This window comes from Pristis pectinata, chromosome 2 (genome assembly GCF_009764475.1).
Source record: "Pristis pectinata isolate sPriPec2 chromosome 2, sPriPec2.1.pri, whole genome shotgun sequence".
Lineage (NCBI taxonomy): Eukaryota > Metazoa > Chordata > Chondrichthyes > Rhinopristiformes > Pristidae > Pristis > Pristis pectinata.
The window spans coordinates 38,431,893-38,457,691 of record NC_067406.1 but is presented as its reverse complement, the minus strand read 5'-3'; the positions used below and the strand labels follow the sequence as shown (position 1 = coordinate 38,457,691).

General features: G+C 38.6%; 1 protein-coding gene across 8 annotated transcripts in view; it reads right to left on the bottom strand.

Annotated features, from left to right (window-relative positions):
- The window catches only part of celf4 (CUGBP, Elav-like family member 4), a 903,775-nt gene that overhangs the window by 225,769 nt on the left and 652,207 nt on the right, over window positions 1-25,799 (bottom strand). The window lies entirely within an intron of this gene.

Genomic DNA, 25,799 nt, shown 5'->3' with positions numbered 1-25,799 from the left:
CCTACGGCATATTACCGCTAGCAAGGGTGGGGGAATGTGGGGTGGGGGTGGGAGAATTGGGGAGGGATTTGATAGGCATGTTACAGGAAAATTACTGGGGGAAATGGGATTGATGGGATTTCTCTGAGAGCAGGCACACAATCGATGAACCAAATGGCCAAGTGGCGTCCTTCTACAGCATAAGGAAATATGAAAGGGGCTTCCTCCCTGCCCACAGGGTTAGTCATTTGGGGGGGATTTGGATGTCATGTTACAACTGTACAAGACATTGGTGAAACTGCACTTCGAGTATTGTGTAGGAAGGAAGGCATTAAGCTGGAAAAGGTACAGAAAAGATCGACAAGGATGATACTGGGACTGGAGAGTTTGAGTTATGAGGAGAGACTTGATAGGCTGGGATTTTTTTCCTTGGAGTGAAGGAAGCTGATGGGTGAGATATATAAAACCATGAGAGTGAATGGTCACAGCCTTTTCCCAGGTTGGGGAGTCTAAAACTAGAGGGCATAGATTTAAGGTGAGAGGGAAAAAATTTAAAGGGGACCTGAGGGACAAGTTTTTCACACAGAAGATGGTGGGTAAGTGGAACGAGCTGCCAAAGGAAGTGGTAAAGGCAGATAAAATTACAATGTTTAAAAGACATGTGGACCGATACATGGACAGGAAAGGTTTAGAGGGATATGGAACAAATAGAGGCAAATGGAACCAACTCAGGTTGGCAACTTGGTCAGCATGAACAAGTTGGGCCTTAGGTCCTGTTTCGGTGCTATATAACTCGATGTTGGTGGGGCATGAGGAGAGAGAGAGAGAGAGAGAGCGAGAGAGAGAGAGAAAGAGAGAGAGAGAGAGGACACTTAATATCCTTGGCCCTTGCCTACAATATATTAATGCAAGATTGGGAAGGAATAAAAAGACTGAGGGTGGGGGTTGGGTTGGTGTTAGGAGATGGATGGAAGCATTGCTGAAAGATGCAATTACAGTTCTTGACTGGGAAGATGTAGCTGAGGTTTCGGAGACATAATCCATTTGGCTAGAATTTTCGAATGATAGGGCAAACATTACAGTGCTGGGTTTGTACCATTGACCATGAAATAACGGGAAAGAGACAGAGGAACTAAATTCCAGTCAGACTGGAAAAGAAAACAAAATGTGGAAGTTGTGATAATGTGGGACTTCAACCTTCCTAATATGAACTAGGTAAATAACAATCTGAAGGGTTTGGACAGGAAGAAATTCCTAAAATGTGTGCAAGATTACTTTGGTTTTGATATTCCAGTTGAACATAGAAGGAAGCAATGTGGATCCATTTCTGGGGAATGTAATGGAGTGAGTGGATCACTTTTTAGCAGGAAAACATTGGGTAACAATGATTGTGATATAATTCAACTTAGAACAGCTATCAAAAAAGGAAAGGAAGAGTCACAAGTGAGAACATTGAGATGAAGGACGGCTAATTTCTGTGAATGCAAAGGTTATTAACTTAGCAGTCTGGAATGGAAGAAAGGTGCATAATATGTAAGTAAAAATGTGTGTTCTTCAAAGTGGTGATTTCTCAATTAAAGCTTTGACACATTCTAATGAGCAGAAAGGGAAGACCGTTTAAAACTTTGGTTACTCCTGGACAACTAAAGATCTAGCATGTAAAATGAGACAGTAAAAGAACGTTCATGATAAATACTGGACTCATAATTCAATATGGGTCCAAGCACATGCAAAATCTGCAAGGGAAAACAGGTAAAGGAAATACATGGAGCAAAAACAGTATATGAGAATGGATGAGAAGGTAACATAAATGGAGATGTAAGAGACTTTCATGAACTCAAAAATGGTCAAAGGAATTGGAAAGTTGATAAGGGACCAAGTTGATAGGTTGAGCGAGCTAGGGCTTTTCTCTTTGGAGAGAAAGAGGATGAGAGGGGACTTGATAGAGGTGTACAAGATGATAAGAGGCATAGATCGAGTGGACAGTCAGAGACTTTTTCCAAGGGCAACAATGGCTAATATGAGGGACATAATTTTAAGGTGACTGGTATAAGGGGGATGTCAGGGGTAAGTTTTTTTACACAGAGAGTGGTGGGTGCGTGGAATGCACTGCCTGCAGAAGTTGTGGGGGCAGATACATTAGGGAAATTTAAGAGGCTCTTAGATGGACACCTGAATGATAGGAAAATAGAGGGCTATGTGGGAGGGAAGAGTTAGATAGATCTTAGAGCAGGATAAAATGTCGGCACAACATTGTGGGCCGAAGGATCTGTACTGTGCTGTAGTGTTCTATGTTCTATGTTTTAAGGACCCAAAGGAAGATCTTCTTATGGAGAGAATGCATAATTGAAGTAGTAAATGGATTAACTCAAGGCAGAAAGTCACTAGGTACAGATAGGATACATCATAGGTTGCTGAAGGAAGTAACAGTAGAAATTGAAGATGGGCTGGCCAAAATTTTCTTGTCCATGTTTAACATATGAGTGATGCACTCTTGTTCAAAAATGAGATAAATGACAAAGAAGAGGCAGCCTGATGTTGGCGATTGGTAACCTTTATGAGAAAATAATCTAGGATAAAATTAATTGGAATTTGGCAAACATGGGTAAGAAATTAAAATGATTTTGCATTTGTTAGACGCAAATCACATTTGACTAGCTCGTTCTTTGATAAAATAACAGAAAGGGTTTGTGAAGGCAATATGCTTGATGCATTTATGGGTTTCAAAAGTAGAGGGCCACACAGACATTTTAGCAGATTTGAAAGCCATGAGATTCAAGGCTCGAGAAATGGTTAGATGAAAAATGGGTTAATGGAGAGGAAACAGACAATGGTGTTCAATAAAAGTCAATAAAACTGCAGATCTAGTGATCTGAAATAAGAACAGAAAATGCTGGAAAAATTCAGAATATCTGTCAGAATTTGTGGAAGGGAAAACAATTAAAATTTCACATCAAAGACCCTTCGTCAGGGTCTTGCCGGCAACACCCAGATCCTGAAAATGAATTTAAAAAAATGTAGTGTGATACTGAGTCAGAAGGACCAATATAGTTCCAATGACTTCTTTCATCATTTGCACATGACTGGTAAATGAGTAGGCATAAATCATGGAGAAGATTGAGCAAACCTGTGATGTCGTCAGCACAGTAAAATAATCTTCTGGTGCAGGCAAATGGGATTAGTGTAGATGGATAAAAAGATTGAAATGGATGTGGTGGGCCAAACGAGCTGTCTCTGTGCTGTACAATTCCATGAATCTATGATACCTGAAGAGTTGCTGTACATATGGTGAACAGCAAGGCAGAATTGACCTTAGTATTCTTGGTGAACAATTGTGTAGAATGATTATTTTTCTGACCGGGAAGTGAGCATAAAGTGCAGAATTTCTAAGCTTGGAAATACACTAAACTCAGAAATGTAATTTGTGGTGAAGACAGTATTGAGAGAGATTTCAGGAAGACATAGAGAGACAATTGAAATGGCAGACAGTTACCAGATGACATATAGTGCAGAAAACTGTGAAATGATTCATTTTTGCTGAGAATAAGGAGAGACAATATAAACTAAAAAGTACCATTTTAAAGTGGTTGCTGAAACAGAGAGAAGGAAATGTACGAGTCTTTTTAGGCAGCAGGACAAGTGAGAGGGATGTTAAAAGGATGTATACATCCTTTATTAATGCATGCGTGGATTACAAAACTGAGGAAGTTATGCAGGCACTTGATAAAACATGGATTATGTACCACTAGAAGTATGTCCTTAGTCTAGGCACCAGCTTTTAAGAAGGACATCAAGGGCTATAAGAGTGAGATTTACTGGAATCTAACCAAAGATGAAAGACTCCATTCATGTAGAGTGATGAGAGAAATGTTTTCTTTGATGCCACTGACAGATATCAGAAGTCCAAGGGTCAATGCTGTCTTACTGCTCACTGTGTGTATTGGCAATTCTTCAGGTGTCAGCCTTGCTGAGGTGTCTCAGCAGATACAGTGATGATGATGCCACATATTGGCTCAATCCCCTCCATGAGTAATGCCTACGCATCCGATGGTAGTTTGCAAATGGTAGAAGGAGTCATTGGAACTCTATTGGCTCTTGCGACTCATCACAGGACATATTTTTTTCCATTAATGCTCAGGAACAGGGTATTACTTGCATTCCCTATCCCTTATTACTCTTGAGAAGCCATCTTCTGAAACCACTGCATCCCCTCTGGTGAAGGTACTCCCACAATGCCGTTGGGGAGGGAATGCCAGGATTTAGACTCGGTGATGATAAAGGGCTGGCGACATAATTCCGAGCCATGATACCAAGCTCCAGGAAAGATTTAAGATCGGCCTCTTACATAAAGGGGCTGAAATAATAGGGACATTTCACACTACTTGCACTCCTATAGTTCATCTATATTCTTAATGAGACAAATGTCTTGCAATAACCACAGGGTGTTAAGTATTACAATTTAAATAAGATATCTAACAGCATCTGCAAATTGCTGGAGGAACTCAACAGGTCAGGCAGCATCCATGGAGGGAAATAAACAGTCGATGTTTCAGGTCGAGACCCTTCAAATTTCCCTCCATAGATTCTGCCTGACCTGCTGAGTTCCTCCAGCATTTTGCGTGTGTTGCTCCAGATTCCAGCATTTGCAGAATCTCTTGTGTCTAACAACATCTGTTCTTACAAGGAAGTACAGGTCTATTATACGTAGTAATTTTTGTAAGAGCCAAACAGAAACCTTTAGGAACCTGCACCACTGAACAACCAGAATTAAAAGGAAAGACCAATCTGTTACGAGAACAGCTATATCAACAGCTTCCCTCCATCCGCTGTCAATGAAATGGACAGCACTAACCTTTACCAGCAGAGAACAGTGGAAATTGAAAGTGTCACACAAACTGCACCGATAAATATTTAATCAAACTGCTTTGAAGTGTCTTTTAAGCATCTTTGAAAGGACTTGATGTTTTGACTGACACAGTGCCAAGTACTTCTGCAGACAGGTTTTGGGTCTTGATTGGGACTGAAGGTGAAACCCTTTCCCTGACACTTGCAATGGATATATTTGCTTGGGCCCCACATGCCGCCAGTGAGAAAAGGAGGCTAGGTTCCTGCCTCCATCCTCATTGCATAATTAATGTCGGTGTGAGCAGCTGCTGGTGTTGAGCATCTGACAGGATCAAAGGGAATATTTCAGGAAACTTCTGCTGGCTTTCTTTCAGCTAACAGGCAGACACAAAAAAATGTACGCAAATAGCAACTTGCAGGTCTGCCATCAAATGGACTGCCAACATGACACCTGCAGTAGATGTTGCAAATGAGGGATAAAATAAAGTCTTTGAGTGCCTGTGGCTTCAGATATTTGATACAGAAAAATTCTCTGTGGAGTAATATTAATAACAGACATGAGTATAGGGGACGACTCCTTGCAAAGAATGTTTTGGCTTTGAAATGGAAGAGTAGGTGGAAGCTCTGCTGAAATAATAAAACTAGGGCACATTTGTAAACATTGGTGCCATACATTTATTTTATCAACTGCTGAAGTGAAAGTAAGCTGATATGGGCCAGTATAGAAAACTGTTAAGAAAGTGGCCAATACAATCAGTTGAAATGTATTAAATTGGCATTCTTATCAATATAACCTGACTGGTAAGAAATTTAAGTTACTGTCCTGACTAAGTGGAAGAAGGATATTTTCCTTACAGAACTACGGTGAAGTGTACCAAAATTGCTAGTATGATCAGGTTCGAAAGCAACTTAATTTAATGATCTTGGAACACAAGAATGAGCAGGTATCAAGGTTCAGCATTCTATTATTTCACACTGACACATAAATTAGAATTCAGTCCTCAGTGTTATTTTTATTGCAATAATGCTATGTAAAGTAAGCTGGACCAATCTCAGCTAAGTTTCTAAACTAGGTTTCTAGTGGATGTAAGTTTACCCCACATTATTCCATAACTCTTCCAACAACCTTTTAATAAAAATAACAGACTATTAATGTAGGTAATGAAGCAAAGATAAACATATACCCGTGTGGTTAGTGGAGTTGTTTTTAGTTGCAAATGTGAAGAGGTGAGGATATGGGATTCTTTCTCCTGTCTGACTGTTCCTCACTGGTCATGAGGAAGGATTACTTCGCATATCCTCAGGTCAATTGTGATACACCTCATTATGAACAACACAACAGTTCAAGTATATTAAGAAATTCAAAAAACTTAACAAAAATATGGAACACTGATGACAAAATAGCCAAAATAGCCCACAATCCTCAACAGTCACAGAACATGTGCAATATGATTACTAATGAGATATGTAGCAGGTTTGTCGAATATTTTTGGTATTCGATGAACCAATCTTCTTTGTTTATATGAGTAAAATGAAAATATTACAACCCCAGGAACATCACATTGCATGATAGCAACCAAAATCCACATCAATTCTGATTCAGACTGACATCCTATAATGCTTGACCTTCACTCTACTTCCAATGGATAAAAAAAGAGTCCTAACCAATATTGTATATTAGGTCACAGTGACTAGATTCAATCATCACCAATACGCTTATATCTATATAACACATTCAAGCAGTATTATTTCTCTGCCAAAACAGTGGGGAGAATAAAAAACAGGATTAATATAGGATTAGTGCAAATGAGTGCTTGATAGTTGGCATAGATTTTATGGTTCATAGGGACTGTTTCTATGCCAAATGCCTCTATGACTCTATGACTAAGAACATAGAAGAACAGAGAGTGGAGGAAAGATTATTGAACTCACTTAACTTACTCCATCACATTGATACTGTTTCAAAATTCAGCTTGACCATTTTTAATTTTGCTATTTCACAAGCCCCTCATTTCATTACTCCCACTAAAGTAAGAATTGATTCAATTGTTTTTTGAGTGCTTCAACCGATCCAATAATTATTGCTCAAAGTGATGGTCTACAGGTCAATTTCTCCAAGCTTAAAGGCAATGGTTCAGAAACTGCACCACAGGATATTAATGTATAAATCCTTAATGGGTTCAACTGAAACATTCCCCTTGTTATTTTAGTATAAGTGATAAGTAATTTTGAGCGCCAGCATGGAGTTCCTTGCACAAAGTTGGATTTCTGGCCTATTCAGTTCATAATTATGTTCTTTATTCTAAACAAAATAACTCCTTAACCACTTTACTGATTCATACATGCCAACTTACACTTACAGAAAAGCTTTGTACACCAATTAAAGTTAACAGCTTAAGAATTACTCTCAATAAAGGCTTCTAAACCATGGCCAGTGCTTCAAGGTGACTAAATTATTTAAGTTCCTTTTATTATTCTGAATTTTTGGATTTTTATTACTGCTTTGGGATCACATTCTCTAAACTATTTTATGTAAAAACTGAAATCCAATGTCTTATGGCAGACTGAAAAGTCAAATTCCCTTTTGATTATGGCATTAAATAAACCATAATGGTTTTCCAAAGTATATATGTGATGATCTAAATGTACCATGTATATGTCTCACTTTCTTTCCCTTCTCCTCAGCTGGGCACTGCAATTCCCTACTCCAGCACTGAAACTTATAACTTTTCTTCTCTTAATCGCCTGTGTAAAATTCTTTCATTGACTTGGATTTTGAAAACCCATTAGTGGTGAACATAGCTGGTTTCTGGCATTTATGATATTCAAACCGTTTTTCAGGACCCAGTAGGAGATTCTTTGCTTGAGTAAAATTGGCCACTTAGCTCCTCAATTTCAGTCATATAGGTTCAGTCATATTGGCTGAGGCCAAAGGTTCTGACAGAACCACCAGCTTTTAGCTGTTTAGACTGAAGTAAGTTCTAAAGTTCCACATGTATGCTATGAACCCAGGATTTACTGACCAGGTTGTGGGGTGCTGAACCTCTCAGTTTGCCTTGCTGGTGGATTCAACATAGAATCCAATGGCAAGGCTCCGACTGGCTGGGATTTCCCAGCATTGTGCTGGGGTAAGAACTGCAGAACCTATCCCATATCAGAAATGGTGTAGAATTTGATTTAAATGGGGATTACACATCTACAGATTAGGAAGTAATATGGAAGATAAGAATCTTTCAAAGTTATTTTGATTTGCATTATTGTTATTACTTTCTGAATATTGCTAATTAGCTTTTATCATTAATGTTTTTATATTTTTGAAATGATTACAATTAAAGTAAATAAATTTAGAATCCCTCTGAATGTTACTGCTCCTGCTTATGGCCTAGATGCTATATAATTCCTGTTACTCAGTCTCTGGGGCTCTAAACTATGAAATCCTCCTCTTTGTTGTTTTAAATTGCTACTGCAATTGCTTGTGTAGCTTGTCTTTGTCTTGGATCTGCAAGTTGTCAAAATGTGACCTTTCCTTTAGAAAACTGAAAAACTGACAAGACTGTGGTAAATGATGTAACAATAACAACTTTTGTTTCTCTATAATAATAACTTTCTGAACAGGTCTTTATGGTATGTTTTTGGACTCAGACTTTGCTATGCCTCACTGACTGTGAACTGCAGTTATACCAGTCACTTGTGGTCGATGAAACTTTCTAGCATTCTTGGAATGCCATTTTCATTGATTCAGTAACTTTACCTGTCAGGCTTTGCGTGTTTAACAGATCAGCTACCAGTCGACACATAAACCTTTTGAGTAAAGCAAGATTTAATGAGACAACATACTCAATAATTGCCTCACCTTTCTTCTGGCACCTTCTCTCAAACTTGTCACTGTCACCTGTTTCTAACAGCTTCGGATGAAAGTAATCTTCCAGTTTATGTATAACATCTTTAAGAAGACATCTTTTACCTTGCCTGGCAAGAGAAGAATCTCCAATAGAAGTTTTGCTTACTCACGCCAACACTTTGCATTGTTTGGGACTATCATAAAATTGCCTTCTCCTCCAACCCCCATCTTTAAAGAACATGCCTATTTGTTTAATATACTATCTGAATGGTTCTTGAGCTCATTCATATGTCTTGAGGCTTGCAATATTGCCAGTCAGTGTGGCCATGTTATCCAGTTCCTATTCAACAGTAACCCAACTGAACTTGTTGCATTCCATTCTCCAGTGGGGTCAATACAACTCTTCTTTAGTACTGTGCAAAGTACTCTTCTCCACACATAGGATCAATGAGATTCCATGTGAATGGCCTCAGGAAAACACCATGAACAGTCCATTTTAGTGTTGCAAACTTGCTGATTGAGAATGATAATCTTCTTCAACAAATACTGAAGGAAAATTACCACCCTGATTGCTAATTTTTTTACATCTTCACAAATGCATGGAGTCACAGCCTAATATACGTTTGGATTCAAAGAGGCAGTGATCCTTATTGTAAGGCTACATCTTTAAACTAATACAGAAAGTACAGTATGTTCGTGCTTAAAGATATAATGAATAACAATGTCACCGACTGCACCTGTCATCAGATTCAGCTCTCTTGTCTGCGTCATTGAATTCCTTTTTGCATTTACCTTTGCCTTCAGAAATGTGCATGACAGCAATGCAATCCCACCGAATTAGAGGAGATGCATTGTTTTCAAAACAGAATGGGAAGTTTATCCCTTAATAGAGATAAGAGCATTAATGAACACACATTGGTCCAGAATTTCTAGAAATAATAAATGCACTATTAAAGGGGCATTAATAAAGCAGTCATATTTTGCAGAGAAGAAATGTACCATTGGATGACAATAACAGGAAAAATGCTGGACAATGTGCAATAATTTGCCTTAGCTTTGGAGAAAGAGGCACTTGCAGTTAACTAATCCACAAGTGTCAAAAAATTGCTGTGTTTTTAATCTCTGCATCAACACAGGCACACCTCAAGGATGTGTGTTTAGCCCACTGCTCTACTCTGTCTACAGTCATGACTGTGTGGCTAAGCACAGTGCAAATGCCATCTATAAATTTGCCAATGACACCACTGTTGTTGGCAGAATCTCAGATGGCAATGAGGAGGCATACAGGAGTGAGATAGATCGGCTAGTTAAGTGGTGTCGCAACAACAACCTCGCACTTAATGTCAGCAAGACCAAGGAATTGATTGCGGACTTCAGGAAGGGGAAGTCAGGAGAATACACACCAGTCTTCACTGAGGGGTCAACGGTGGAAAGAGTGAGCAGCTTCAAGTTCCTGGGTGTCAACATCTCAGAGGATATACCTTGGGCCCAACATATTGATGCAATCACGAAGAAGGCACACCAGCGGCTCTACTTCATTAGGAGCTTGAGGAGATTTGGTATGTCACCAAAGACTCTTACAAATTTCTATAGATGTACGGTGGAGAGCATTCTGACTGGCTGCATCATAGCCTGGTATGGAGCCTCCAATGCACAGAATCGCAAGAGGCTACAGAGAGTTATAGACTCAGTGAACTCCATTACGGGTAAAACCCTCCCCACCATCGAGGACATCTTCAAGGGGTAGTGCCTCAAGAAGACGGCATCCATAATTAAGGATCCTCACCTTCTGGGACATGTCTTCTTCTCGTTACTACCATCAGGGAGGAGGTACAGGAGCCTGAAGACCCACACTCAACGATTTAGGAACAGCTAATTTCCCTCCGCCATCAGATTTCTGAACAGTCCATGAACCCATGAACACTACTTTGTTTTTTTTTTTGGCACCATTTATTTATTTTTGTTATTTATAGATTTTTATGGCTTTGTACTTTATTGCTGCCGCAAAACGTCAAATTTCATGTCATAGGTCAGTGATAATAAATTGATTCTGATTTGCAATTTCACTCACATAAACTCAGAGAATTTTAAAGCTACCAAGTAACACTTAAAATTATTTGATTATTTTTTACCTTGTTTGATAAGGCTCATCCAGAATGTCATGAGGCATGGGATCCATGAAAACTTGGCTGCATGGATTCAGAATTGGCTTGCCCATAGAAGGCAGAGGGTGGTAGTAGATGGAGCGTATTCTGCCAGGAGGTCGGTGACTAGTGGTGTTCCACAGGGATCTGTTCTGGGACCCCTGCTGTTTGTGACTTTTATAACTGACTTGGATGAGGAAGTGGAAGGGTGGGTTAGTAAGTTTACAAATGACCCAAAGGTTGGAGGGGTTGTGGATAGTGTAGAAGGTTGTAGGAGGTTACAACGGGATATAGGCAGGATGCAGATCTGGGCAGAGAAGTGGCAGATGGAATTCAATCTGGAAAAGTGCAAAGTGATACACTTTGGAAGAGTGAACATGAAAGCAGAGTACGAGGTTAATGGCAGGATTCTTTGCAGTGTGGAGGAACAGAGGGATCTTGGGGTCCAAGTCCACAGATTCCTCAAAGTTGCCATGCAAGTTGATAGGGTGGTTAAGAAGGCGTATGGTGTGCTGGCCTTCATTAGTCGGGGGATTGAGTTCAAGAGCCAAGAGGTAATGTTGCAGCTCTACAAAACTCTGGTTAGATCACACTGAGAGTATTGCGTTCAGTTCTGGTCATTTCATTATAGGAAGGATGTGGAAGCTTTAGTGAGAGTGCAGAAAAGATTTACCAGGATGCTGCCTGGATGAGAGAACTTGTCTTATGAGGAAAGGTTGAATGAGCTTGGGCTTTTCTCTTTCGAGTAACGGAGGATGAGAGGTGACCTAATAGAGGTGTATTAGATTATGAGAGGCATAGATAGAGTGGACAGCCAGAGACTTTTTCTCAGGGTGGCAATGGCCAGTACCAGAGAACATCTGTTTAAGGTGAGAGGAGGAAAGTTTAGGGGAGTTATCAGAGGTAGGTTTTTACACAGAGAGTGGTGGGTGCCTAGAATACATGGCCAGGGTGGTGGTAGAGGCTGATGTAATAGGAACATTTAAGACACTCTTAGATAGGCACATGGAAGTAAGAAAAATGGAGGGTCATGGGCTGTGCAGGAGTGAAGGGTTAGATTGATCATGGAGGAGGTGTTCAAATAGTTCGGCACAACATCGTGGGCGGAAGGGCCGATACTGTGGTGTGCTGTTCTATGTTCTATGTTCTATTATCTTCATGCTATGCTGTTTGACCTCTTAATCTATTGCTCAAATAACTGAACTTGAAGAAGCCCCTTCCAAGAATCACAGAATAATCATGGCATCAATTTAAAATATTTCTCCAGATGCCCTGCTGAGCTTAACTTAAAAACAGAGAAGGCTGGATAAGCTGTGCAAGCCAGGCAACATCTTTGGAGTTTATGTTTCAGGTTGATAACACTCTGGTGCAAAGTCAGCAGTTTCTCTCTCCACAGATGCTGCCTGACCTTCCAACAATTTGTCACGTCTGGTAAATTATTGACCTTCATAATATAGAAACAAAAAACTGTATCCAAAATTTGTATCTTTGGAGTAAAGAAGATTGAGAAAAGATTTGATAGAGGTGTGCAAGATTGCTTTATATGGAGGAGGCAAAGGGAAGCTGTACCCATCTTTGCTGGTTCAAGAATCAGCAGCAGACATTTAAGCTTTTGTGCAACAAGTATAAGGCAAGTCTGAAGAAAAGCATTTTTATTCAGAGGGCAATTAGAATCTGGAATTGACTGCTTGTAAGGATGGGAAAAACAGAACCAATTAGTGTCTCCAAAAGGGAACTAGATTGGCTCTCGGGAAACACTGGGGAAATGGGACAAATGGAATCAGTGAAATGGAAGCCTGTGCTGGTTCAACAGGCTGCTGAAAATGTAGAATTGTAGAATTGCTGTAACAATTCTATGATTCTACATTTTCTAAATTTACGACTTTGACATTTTGTGTTGTTGTAAAAAGAAAAAAAACAGTTGCAGGAGCGGTAGGTGCCTGGAATGCACTGCCAGGGGAAGTGGTGGAAGCAGATTCAATAACATCATTTAAGAGGAATTTAAACAGGCACATTAACAGACAGGGAATGGAGGGATATAGATCACATGAGTGCTTCTAATCTGCTGCCCATCCTATGGAAGCAACTGAAGAACTGACACATTTCTATCACTGTCAGTCATCTGAATCCTACTCATGGTTTGGCAGAAAATTTGGTGGATGTTTCATCAAGCTGAACAAAGGGGATGAAGGACATCCTGGGAGAGAAGTCAGAGATTTGCTCACTGGAATTCTATGAACTTTGTAGGACAAGAGGAATCTTTGATACTCCTCTTGGTTTTACAAAAAAATATTTCAGAACTTATCTGTGACACATTTGGAGTGCTCTGTAACTGGTTAAAAGTGCCAGTACGTGGAATGAGAATGAAGCACAGTCTGACCTTCAATAGGCCACCAGAGCTTGTTGGCCTCATAGAGGACTGATTTGTACAGCCTGGGAGCTAATGGCCAAATTCAGGTGGCTTTTCTCTTTCAGGCAAAGCTGCAAAGGACATTCTCCGAGAAACATTGTCAATGATACAGAGGGCAGAGTTTACACCTACATCTTGCTGGAAATATGGAGCAGATGATATTTATGTCCACAGCTCACTGATTTCTTTGAAATGAGGGCTGATTCTTGAGGTGCCAGTGCCTGCAATCACTTCCACCTTTGATACCTTTTGAGACACTGCCAACATAATAAAAAAAACAGATATGGTTCCATGACTCATGCTCTGTAGGCCCTAAGGGCAGAAAATTGTTGAGAGGATATTGCTTGCAGGCATGATGTTGCACTTTTGTGAACTTCACATTTTTTCTTTTGTTTTTATCATCATCATCTTCAATGTAGCACAGGAATATTTGAAGCTCCAAAAGAAAACCTTTATTTCATTTTGCAAAATTACCTTTAACCCCTTTGTAAGCTTCACAAAGTTAATTTGGTTGTTCAGAATCAGCCTTGTAGGCTCTACTCTCTACCTGCCGATGGCACTCAACATAGTTATGATTTTCAAGGTTCTGTGTGAGTGCTAATGTAGGAAATATCACCACAATGCTGTTTCATCGAAATTTGTCAGAGAACTCTTCCACCAGGTGACCCTTGCTGACTGGACTGGCTTTCATCTGTTTATCTCATGAAGTCTTGGATCCTGTACACATGAAGCTGACTGCACAGCCTTCAGGTGAGAGGGTGAAAATTTAAAGGAGATTTTCAAGGCAATATTTGCTTTAACACAGAGAGTGCTAGGAGCCTGGAATGCACTGCCAGGGCAAGTGGTGCAATCAAATATGATAGCAACGTTTGAGAGGAATTTAGACAGGCACATGAACAGATTGGGAATGGTGGGATATAGATCATGTGCAGGCGGATTTGTGGTTTAAATTAGCATTTTGGTCAGCATTATGGTTGGGCCCGTTCCTGGGCTGTACTGTCTATGTTCTATGATTCTATGGAAAATTGGACCAAATAGCACTTTCCTGTGTTGCATATTTTATGTATTCTTTTCATAAGGATTAAAAACAACATTTCAGATTGTCAAAGCCTGCAGTCAAGCAGTTGAATAATGGAGAGGTTGAGAGTGTGACTTTGGAGGTAGACTTGCTCTAATTAGTGTTTGTGTGGAAACAGACCTGTGTTTGTCAACATAAAATGCTGAATGTTAGCTTTTGCAAAGAAAGTTTTACTCTCTCAGTGCCTCGCAGACAACTTGATAACTCTCAAGCATCAGAAACCTCAGGGTGTCCACAGGGCCTGGATTGATCTGAAGTCTGTCATAAATTGCAACCATGAAGACACTCCGGGGTTCTCCACCAGAAAGCACTGAAACTGGTTTGAAGAAAATGACTGGATGATAGGGGCATGTTAGTGTTGTGGTTTGTTAATAGATTGGAAGCCAGACCTCCAGAGTATTGATGCAGAAATGAGAGTTCAAATTCCACTATTGCAGCTGGGGAACTTAAATTCAAGCAATTAAATAATGAGTAATGGTAGAGATGAAAATACTGAATTGTTGTTTACTAATGCCTTCCAGAGACAGCAATCTGCCAACCTTACCCAGTCTGTGCTAGTTGTGACCTTACAGCAGTGGTTGACACTCAACTGCCTTTTCTCTTCAAGAAATGGACAATAAATGCTGACATTGCCAGTGAGGTCCACATCCTGTGAAGGTACACAGGAAGGGAAAAATAGTGAATGCAAGATGTTCTTGAAATGGGAATATTGCTTTGCCTCAAGGGAGAAAAAGTATCTACAACCGTTTGCAGGCTGAGGTCCAACAAAAACTTAAGGAACGGATGGTGGGTAGAAAGAAATTCAATGCACTTATAGGCATGATATACATGGATTCTTTAACACTGCCAATATCATCTACATTCCACACCCTACTGACAGCCAAGAATGGAGAAGCACACTACTGGTGGTTGGGTGAACTGTCTTTGGATTCCAGATGAAGAACTCTAGGTCATTTTGAAGAAAAAAAAAGGACAGAGAAGTAGTTCGCATTCACTGGAAGAAGCACTGAAGTTCTTCCCAGCTGAGTCTCTATCTATGACATGAGTGTCCTTGATACTATCCATTGTAATCTCAGTGGAACCCCAGCTTGTTAAAAGGTTGAAAAGGCTATCTGACAACTGAGGAACAACAGGCTTGTGGTGTAGATGGAATCCCTGAAGCAAATGGCAAAGAGGTGCTTCTGGTATGAATTCATGACTTCATCTCCCCCATCCTGGAAGTGGAGAGCATGCTGGGGGAAATCAGAAGCACTGTAATCATGGCCAATTTCAAGAAAGGAGACCAATCCAATCCCAGTAATTACAGAAGATTCTTCCTGCTCTCTGCTACAGGGAAGAATTATCACAAAGTGCTTACCTGCAGTGGCCAACAAGTTCCTCCGAGGGTTGCAATGTGGATTTGGCCACCAAATATGGATTTGCAGACTCATTGACTGTGTCAATCAAGTTTAAGATTTATGTTCTGGTCTTAAGTCAAACTAACTTTAGAATTCCATCATTTAAGATTACTTTTTTTCCCCAGTGGGTGAAGAACAACAAGATTATTAGTTAGTTCAGTCATTTTGCACAATCCAAAGTCCTTGCCCCTTGCATGGTTCCATGATATCCTGATATAGAAAACAATTTTATGACTTATCCTCTACCTGACACCACAGACACTATTGAAGAGACCTACAATCTAGTTCTATCAGTGTTTTCTTCACCTTGCTATTTCTTAGCCTCACCAAATTGATTTTCCATCTTGTTTTTCTGAGCTTCAATCCTTTCTCTCCAGTGTGTATTTAACTTATCAGGGCTATGTACCACCTCCCCACATTCCAATTTTATTCTATTTATCCGAAATTTCATTTCCTGGAATATTTAGTTCCCGCTCTTGATCTTCAGAATGGCTATTGAAACAAACCCAGTTATTCCTTTCTCTATTTGTATCTCATATTTCCAACATCTGCAGTGTCTTGCAGCCACACACAAGATGCTGGAGGAACTCAGTGGGTGATGGCAGCATCTATTGGGGGAAATGAGCAATTGAGGTTTTGGGTTGAGACCCTTCATCTCGACCCGAAACATTGACTGTCCATTTCCCTCCACAGATGCTGCCTTGACCTGCTGAGTTCCTCCAGCATCTTGTGTGTTGCTCCAGATTCCATCATTTGCAGTCTCTTGTGTCTCCATCTGCTGTTTTTTGGTTTCCATTTTTTTCTATGTCTGGTTCTAATTAATTTTCCTTTATTTTGCAACTCTTTCACACATTTAAATATAGGGCCTTTAACTTTTACATTTGTCTGCAATTCCTTGATGTCACCTTCCTCATTAATACCCTATTGCCTTGTTAAGTTCTTGGTCTCTCCTTCTACTCTACAACCTTGACATTTCCATCACTCTTTTTGGATTTGTGATTTCACGAATCCTCCCACCAGCTTTCAATGAGTTTAAAGCCCTGTCTACAGCTCTACTTATTCAATGCACCAGGGTACTCATCCCAGCTTATATTAAAGTGAAGCCCATCCCAATGGAAGAGCTCCTTATTTCCCTAGTGCTATTCTCTGAGTCCCATGAATCAAAATCCTTGACTCCTACACCATCCCTTCAGTCACGTATTTAGCCTCCTAATCTCTTTGCCCTTATGCCAGTCCTACCCTACAGTAATGAGTTATCCCCGCAAGAACAACTCCAGTTTTCAACTCAATATTTAATGAACAAATTGATTCATATGGATTATGATAAGTTCCAGGAATGCACAGGCAGATGCACTACTATTTGAATGTAATTAGAAATGAAACAACAGCACACATTATCTCGCTCATCATTTTTAATTTCCCCCAGCCCTGACTCGGTGCAGACAGTTGTGACTGAAGTAAATTTTAAGCGTAAGGCAGGATTGAAATTTTAATAAGCTTTTCTGTCTATGTATGTGTGGGAGGAGTATTTGTCACATATGTGATGGTCAAGCCAAAAATAAATCATGAGAGGTCCTTTAAAGTTTGATACATGAAATGTTCTATTTTAACATTTCCATCAGATGATTCTTTTGACTGCCCACTGTAAAGCTGTTTATATGTTACCTTCTTATCAGCTACTTGAGAAATGTAATACTATTTACAGTATATTTGCAGCTAACTATACCATACTGCTTAATGCTGGTGACATTTTTTTATAACAGAGTGGCTAGAATATGTCAAATATAAGGTACTATTCCAAAACATTAGCAACATGTGGCATTACTAGTAGATGAGCTTAATTAGGGTCATAATTATGATATTCAGCTACTTCACTGACCTGCATTCCTTAGGACTGTTTTGACAATAAACAAATCAAATTAAATATAGATCATGAACTGCAGAGGTCAGTGAAATGACTGTGAAAAAATAATAAACTTTTGGATTCGGGTACAGTGATCATGTTGCTACATTAATGGCCAGAGACCTGTGTTAATAATTCACTGAGTTCCATCAAATAATACTAAATTCCCTCTACCCTGGCAAAGAAAATCATTCAGTTGTATCAAATCACTAAGTTGTTCAAGAAGATTCACCAGTACCATCTGAGAATAAACAGAGAAACCCATTAAATTTTGGCCTACTTTCTCACACCATTTACCTTGGGGAATTAATCTTTGAAAATGAATGAGATTGCAATTCAATCAGATTATTTTGATAATGTAATATCAATTGCATGATGGATGTCTGCTTTATGCACCTGTCCCCTCTAAACTTAGTTATTAAACCAAAGAAGGAGAACATTCGGCCCAATAGAGCAGACCCACTTCCTACAGCCCTACAACTTTCTCTCACATACCCTTCATCTCTTTTTACCATGAACGGTGAATTTACATCAGCACATCTTTCCAATGTGGGTACAAACTGGAGAAAACCCATGTAGTCACAGAAAGAATTTTCAAAATCCTCACAGACAGCACCAGAGATCAGGATTTAACCTGTGTCCCTGGAGCTGTGAATTAGCAGCCCTTACCATTTTTTTTATATATATATATATATATATATATATATATATATATATATATATATATATATATATATATATATATATATGTATGTGAACATAAAACCATTAGGACATTAATGAAATCTCCTGTACAGATCTTCAGAAATTCCCTGTCCCACTGCTGATATATACTCGCCTGTAAAGTTCTTAGATTTCGTCACTGACCAACAATAGACATTGCCGACATTGCTTTACACTGTCACTGGTGGGTACTCACCTATGAAGATGCTCCAATGCCATCATTGACATTTTGGTAACTATTGGTAACATTCTTGCCTCTGAGTCAGAAGGTTGGTACAAGTCCTCCTTCAAGGACTTGAGCACAAAAATCCAGGCTGATGGGGGAGTATGATATTGATTTTTTTTATATATATTCCTTTTTAGTATGATTGAATTTTAGTGCCCATGACAATTGAATTGTGCAACATTTCCATGTGCAATTAAGAATCAACTACATTGCTGTGGTCTGGAATCAAATATAGGCCAGATCATGTAAAGTGGTACAAATCCTTCCTTAAGGGATGTTAGTGAATCAGAAATGTTCTCACAATGCCCCCCCCCCCACCCCCCAGCCCCCTCTAGTAGTTTCATGGTCACCATTTATGACACTGACTTTTTACGCCAGATTTATCTAATCCATCAGAATTAATTTCCACAGCTGTCATGGTGGAATTCAAACATACTTCTTGATTTTTATTTCAGGCCTTTGGATTACTAGGAGCATGACCACAATGCACTGGAGGGGTTCTATCAGTGAGTATCTATCTAATTATCCTGTTTATCAGCTTTTCCATGCATCTATCAATGAGTTATAGTAGATTGTGGGCATGCACAATTCCATCAATGTTCATGAGGAGACAAATGATATGGACATTCTGATGGGGGTGCAAGAAACTCTGAGTAGCACTGCTGGCAAGGTTGTTAGAATTAAATACCTATCAAAAAATTACATTGAGGAAAATAAAATGAGGAAGATTTTATCTTTAGTACTTCTCTCTCTGAAATAGTATAGGGATTTTTTAAAAATAGATCAGCAGTGATTTTGTCAGAAATCATTGAGAATATGAAGTATCACACTCCATTAAAAGTAGTTTTGTGAAAGAGCTAGGCACATTTAATAGTGTAACAAGCAAATAGTTAACAACAGAGGTAATAACTTGCTTATTGTTTGGGTTTCTGATTATGAAATTTCATGTGGTGTTGGGTTCCAATTATATTTGCAATCAAAAATATATCTTCTGAGAATTTCTTGGAAATTTATTTCAATTTGCACAAATATTCCAATTACTTTCAAAAAGAATATCGTGCTTCAGCAGGTTTATCATTTATCCTACATATATTACAGTCCTCCTTGCTTTGTGTCAAATTAATTGTGATGTTGCTTTGTGCCCAGTAAAACTGAGAGTTTGAATTCTTAGATTGTTGTGGCATTTATTAACATGTAGATCTATGTTTTGTTCCCACATCACTCTGTATTAAAAATAAGAATGATTTTAAAGAAAACATGCAAAACCAAAGGAGCAAATAGTTACCTTTGCCAACTTTTCTGCTTTTGGATCTGTAATCAAGCAGCAAAGCTGTGATATTGCACACTTTCTCACTGCCCCCACACAGTTCAATCTGCTTTCAGCAAAGTGTGTAGCCAATGTAAAACACAACAGACTTGTTATCACATTTGAAATAATACCAAGTAATGACAGAATGGTGCAGTTGCAAAATGACTGAGTCAATTTGTGTCCATAAATTTCCATTCCTCTTATGTTAATCCAGAGTTGATGTATCCTTGTTACATATACATCAAGCAGACAAATCATTGGCTATTTACCATTTTAATACTGTTCAGAATTTGGCGATCTCTGATGGATCACTTTTCAGTTTTCATCTGGAATCTTCTTGCTCAGGATTTGTTTTATTTCAATGTTCCCTTTCCCATAACGTAGGATTTTACATTTTTGCAATGAAATACATCATATATCCACCTGCTTACTCTTCTAATCTGTTGATCTTTGACATCCTTTCTCTATTCCACAGTTTGAAATGCCCCCTAGTTTGGCTCAGTTTCCCAGATTGTGTCTCATTTGAACACAGGAGTGGAAAAATAGCGTTCTATTTTTATGTTTGTGTCTGACTTGCATTTTAGATAATACTGTCATTTGATTCAAAACCAGTTTGACAGTAATCCAGTAACCGTCTCCTGTAGCTGTACTTGGTAGCATTAACGCATGCATTAGTTCATGGATTAAAACATTTTCATACCACGAAAGAACAACAAAGTGCTCATGGTTTGGTGTTCCATGCTCCACAAATAACATATGATGTCATCCATCAAGTGTGAGCCTCATTCAGTATTCAATGATATTCCAGATTCTGGTGTGAGTTGCAGCAGTCTGTATCGGGGATTTGAATCTGTTTCCCTCCCATTGAGCTGATGGAGAGACTTATCCCAAATACTACCCTCATTGTTTTAAACTCCAGCAATAGTTCATCCTGAAAGGATGAGTTAAATTTATAGAGTCGAAATGAAGGTCATTTTCTTGATAAAGCTATCACATGGAGAGTCTGTTGATTTATAGAAAGCTGTAAGTGCAAATATATACTGGGCTGCTTGTAAATTCCATTTCCAAGTGTTAAACTATTTAATCATTCATTCACTAAATGATTTCTGCATTTTACTCTAAAATGATGCTGTCATGCATTAGGTCAATTGTGATTATATAAATCACTGTTGCAAACATTGTGTTGACAACAGAATAATTTATACTTACTAATGTTCAAATGAACATTCTATTTATAATCACGATGATTGTGACAGATCAAGTATAAAGTCACAGATTTAGCTTAACCTATTTTAATAGGTTATTTATGGTCATTCTATTACTTTTGGCATTGATGTAAAGCAATTTGAAATATGCATCAATGCAATCATGATAGCACAGCTCTGGAGTCAGATACAATCTGCCTTGACTGCAGTAAAGCCAAGAAATGATTTGATAGTAGTTAAATTTCTGTCCGGTACACTCTAACTACAGTTGGTTTAAATATACAGAGTGCCCAAGTGGAAATTTCTTAAACATATTTCTTCTTTACTTTTAGGAGAGAGTGATTGTACCCACCCACAAGTTTATTAATGGGTAAAGATTCTTTGTGCACATGTGTCACATCTCAACTCTGGTATTATGCTTTTGCTTTTTTTTTGGATCCTTTACATCAATATTAAACATGATGGAATAAATGCTTCAGAATTAGCCAATTAAGACACGTTTTGCATGCTTCTTGCACAACTTCACAGGTAAAATAATAACCTTTAATATCACACACTCCTGCCAATTCCATATTTCCTTCTGCCACAACGGTAGAAAAATAGCATTAAAAAAATTAATTGATGTTAGGATAAAACAAAGCAGCATCTTCAGTGGCGTCAACAGATCCTAAAACACCATGTACTTTGGTACCACCTATTCCAATGATCTCATCAATACTAACATTTTTTTTGGATCGTATTGTAAACTTTGAAGAATTGGGGATTGCTACTATTTATGCAATAGATCGCCCAACTTTCTAGAGGAGAATTGAAGAAACGAGTTAAGGATCAATCAGCATAAAAAGTTAAAACTAAAAGAAATAAACACAATGTAAAGGACTTTGAGCAGATTATTCACAAACAAGATTCCTTCTAAAATTACCAAGAAATCTTCATTAAAGAATGCTACTGTTACCATTAAACATGGGAGCCAAAATATGTTCATATCTATAAAGGAAATAGTTTTGAAGCTTCAACTTTTTAAAACTAAATTCTTGATGTTTCAGAGGCATGGCTTCCTCTCCCCTTTGGAAGTAGTCGGTTGACTGAAAAGTGTATTTTGCTGCTCATCAGTGTCTTTGGCAGTTTTATGTGTGGTGAAAGATACTCAAACTCTGGAATAATAAGGCATGGCAAAATGCCAAAGAATGTTCCTGCCATTATGTGTTCTGTTCAGAGCATGGAATCATCCTAAATATTAATGTAAAGTTTTACCAAGAATGTAAAGAGTAGGAGAAAAGATCATTTGGAAAGCAGCAGCAAACTGAATTTTTAAAACATAAAGGAATTATTCTGTTCAGGCCCTTACATCATGGATGAAATGGGTTGAAAATGTGGCAGGTTTTACAAAGAGCAAAGGATACGCTCACTGTACCAGGCAGTGAGGGTAAAATAACTTGTACTGAACGCATAAGGAAATGGGATGGTAGAAAGGTAGGTTAGGAAATGGTGGAAGATACTTGATTTCAAAGCAATGAAGATGTAGAGAAAGAAAAATTATAAAGTGCAGAATGACTGAAGAAAATGAAGAAGACAGCAGCATTCGGGTGGATAGTGGTACAGCTAGAAGAGCTGCTGCCACACAGCTCCAGAGACCTGGGTTCAATCCAAACCTCTAATGATGTTCTCCTTGTGATTGGATGGGTTTCCCCTGGGTGCTACGGTGTTTTCCTGCATCCCAAAGATTTGTGGATTGGCAGAAGGATTTAATCAGTCACTGTGAATTGCCCCTAGGTTGTAGACGAGAAGCAGAATCTGGGAGGTTGTTAATGGTAATGGGGGGAGAATAGTTACAGGGAAAATTTGTGGGGGACTGCAATTGTCCTGTGAGTTGGCATCAACTTAATGAGCTGAGATAACCTCCTTCTTTATCAAAGATTTATGGTGTCATATTACACAGAAACAGGCCCTTATACCCACTGAGTCTGCACTGACCATCATTTACACTAATCTAATTTTATCATCGCCACATTCCCAGTAACAATCCCCAGATACTATCACTTTCACTACACTTGCCTGCACACTCGGAACCATTTACAGTGAACAATTAACGGACCAACCTGGATGTGGCAGGAAACCTGATCACCCTGGGGAAGTATATGCTGTCACGGGGAGAAAGTGTAAACCCCGCATAGGTAGCACTGGAGGTAAGAACTGAACCAAGGTTGCTGGATCTTTAGACAACAGCTCTTCCAGCTGTGTCACTATGCTAACCTCTGCCGTAACAAAATATGAAAAAAACTGAACAATGACCAGACTCAATGAAAAACTGTATTCGATAAATCTGGTCATCATTTGCACTTGGAGCAAATGATCCTAGGATGAATTCACCAATGACAGAAAGGCTGCTCTACTGACTTCACAGTAACTTTTGTATAATGGTTTAAAACAACTTGGAAACTTCTGAGCTTTATTTTTTCAATTTAAGCTGATCTGTGAATCTGAGTTGTGCCTGTATGTTGATAAAGATGCAGCTCAATGTTTGAAAGCAGATTGTAACTTTAAGAAATAAAGCCAGGAGAAAGGAACAAACTCCTGCAACGGGTAGAACACTATTTGTTACCTTGGAGACTTGGCTCTGAATTAAATCCAGCATGTTGGAATAAAAATCCACTCTCTCCCCAGTGCAGGGTCCCAAATTGAAATCTGTCTGTGTAGTTTCCTAATGGATGCAAATCCGGCATTCACAATAGATCATAATTTAATATAACTTGTCAATTTCAGCAAGTGATGCCATATGGGATGGTTGCATGGATTGAAATGGTTTTCTTATTTAAAGTATGTAGATAGAATGGATAGAGCAGAATATTTTTAAATGTAGTAGAGCTATGAACTTCTGTTTACAGAATCAGAAGTGGGCAGTTCAACTCATCTCTGAAAAAATTATTTACATATCATTCTATTATCTTTTCTTTTTTTTTCCTTCTTTTGCAAATTCTTATCGATTTCCCTTTAAAAAGTTTCTATGGATTCAGAATATAGTTAAAATTAACTAATTTGGATATGTATTAAATATATATTAACATTTAAATATCTTAGTTCATCTTTCTTCAGGTGATGTTCTCTAATGAAGATAAGATCATTCTGTGTAAGGAGTAAATGCAAAGCTTTGCATAAAGGGTGCTCACAATGGGAATTCAGACATGGAGCCTAATATGTCAATGTGATTCTTCTGGGGCCCACATGATTTCTGTCCATTCACCTTCTAACCTACATATAAAGGTAGAAGACCAGGGAGACCCAAACAGAAAGTCGTACAGACTCTTTACTGTTAACCTCAGTAAGAATTCCTGATGTGCTATTGTAGAATGAAACTGTTGCTCAGCTGTTGCCTCACAGCTCAACATGATTTGTTTCTCCTTTCTGAAGCCTTTCCAATGCAATATCCTCCCTTTTCACATCCCTACAAAATATTTCCATTTCACCTCTTTTGTCCTTTTATCTCATTTGAACTTTCACTTTGTCTTCCCAAGAGCTTTACTTTTGGGACAAACCTAATCATATTATTGTTGTTTTTGGACATCAGCTTTTCATAAAATGCCAACAAAGCCACTTCCGATGCCACCTATTTGTCTATTTTAGCAGCTTTTTCAAGCTTTGTCATCAAATGCAATTACACGTCCACAAACAATTCCTTGATTTATACTTCTCTGTTCAGAATGTTGCCTTATCTGTTTGCTTTAATTATATTACATGAAAGATCCTGATAATTGCGCTTGAGTTCATTTCTTCTCGGTCACTCAGGAGCAGGTGAGAATCACAGAACTTTAAACCCTGTAATCAGGCGACTTATCCAATCAAGTTTGCATTAATATTTTTCTCCACATGATGCACGTAGTCTAAACATTCTCTATGAAGGCGTTAACAGTCCAAGAACATAAGGAAAAGGAGGGGCATTGGTCACGTGATCTTTCAAACTTATTCTACCATCGAGTATGATCATGGCTGAAACCTTACATAAACCCCACTCTATCTTCATATCCTTTGGTTCCCCTATAGTTCCAAAATATGGTTTATATAGATGCACATATTGCATCTGAAACAAAACAACATGTTACAAACAGTTGCTATGACTGGATCAATTCCTATCCCTATATGGTACAGCATCCTTATTTTTCTATCTTCTGTCTCACTTTTCTTTGCTTTCAATATATTAAAAACTGACCATTGTTAACTTCAATAAATAAGAAACATTAAAGCATATGAATGGTTGTGGTCCATTGCATCTTATTCCACAAGAATACCAATTCTCCTATCTTTCTAATATAGCTTTAACATCTACCTGATTAGATTTAACATTTAACCTGAAGGATGGCAATGCAGAGAAGCTACATGCATAGATACACAGATCCAATTGTCCAAAACATGAGTTAACATTCAGGGCTGTTCTGTTCACAATTCCAATGCATCCCTGGTAAATTTCACTAATACTGTGTATGTGTTTACCTGGTAGTCTTCAGTAGGCCTAATTATTATATCACATAGAACTGGTTGGAAAACATTATTGATTTATTGGTAGATTATCTACACATTTCTCTCATGAATAAAGTAATCAATTTTACTGGTCAGTTTCTATTCTGTTAGATGTTTCTCTTAAATCTTCACAAGCTCTTCTTTAATTATTTCATTGAATTTGGTTTCAGTTACGCCAACACATCCAACTGGCAAATTTTCTCTCAATTTTGTAGGCACTGGGGAAG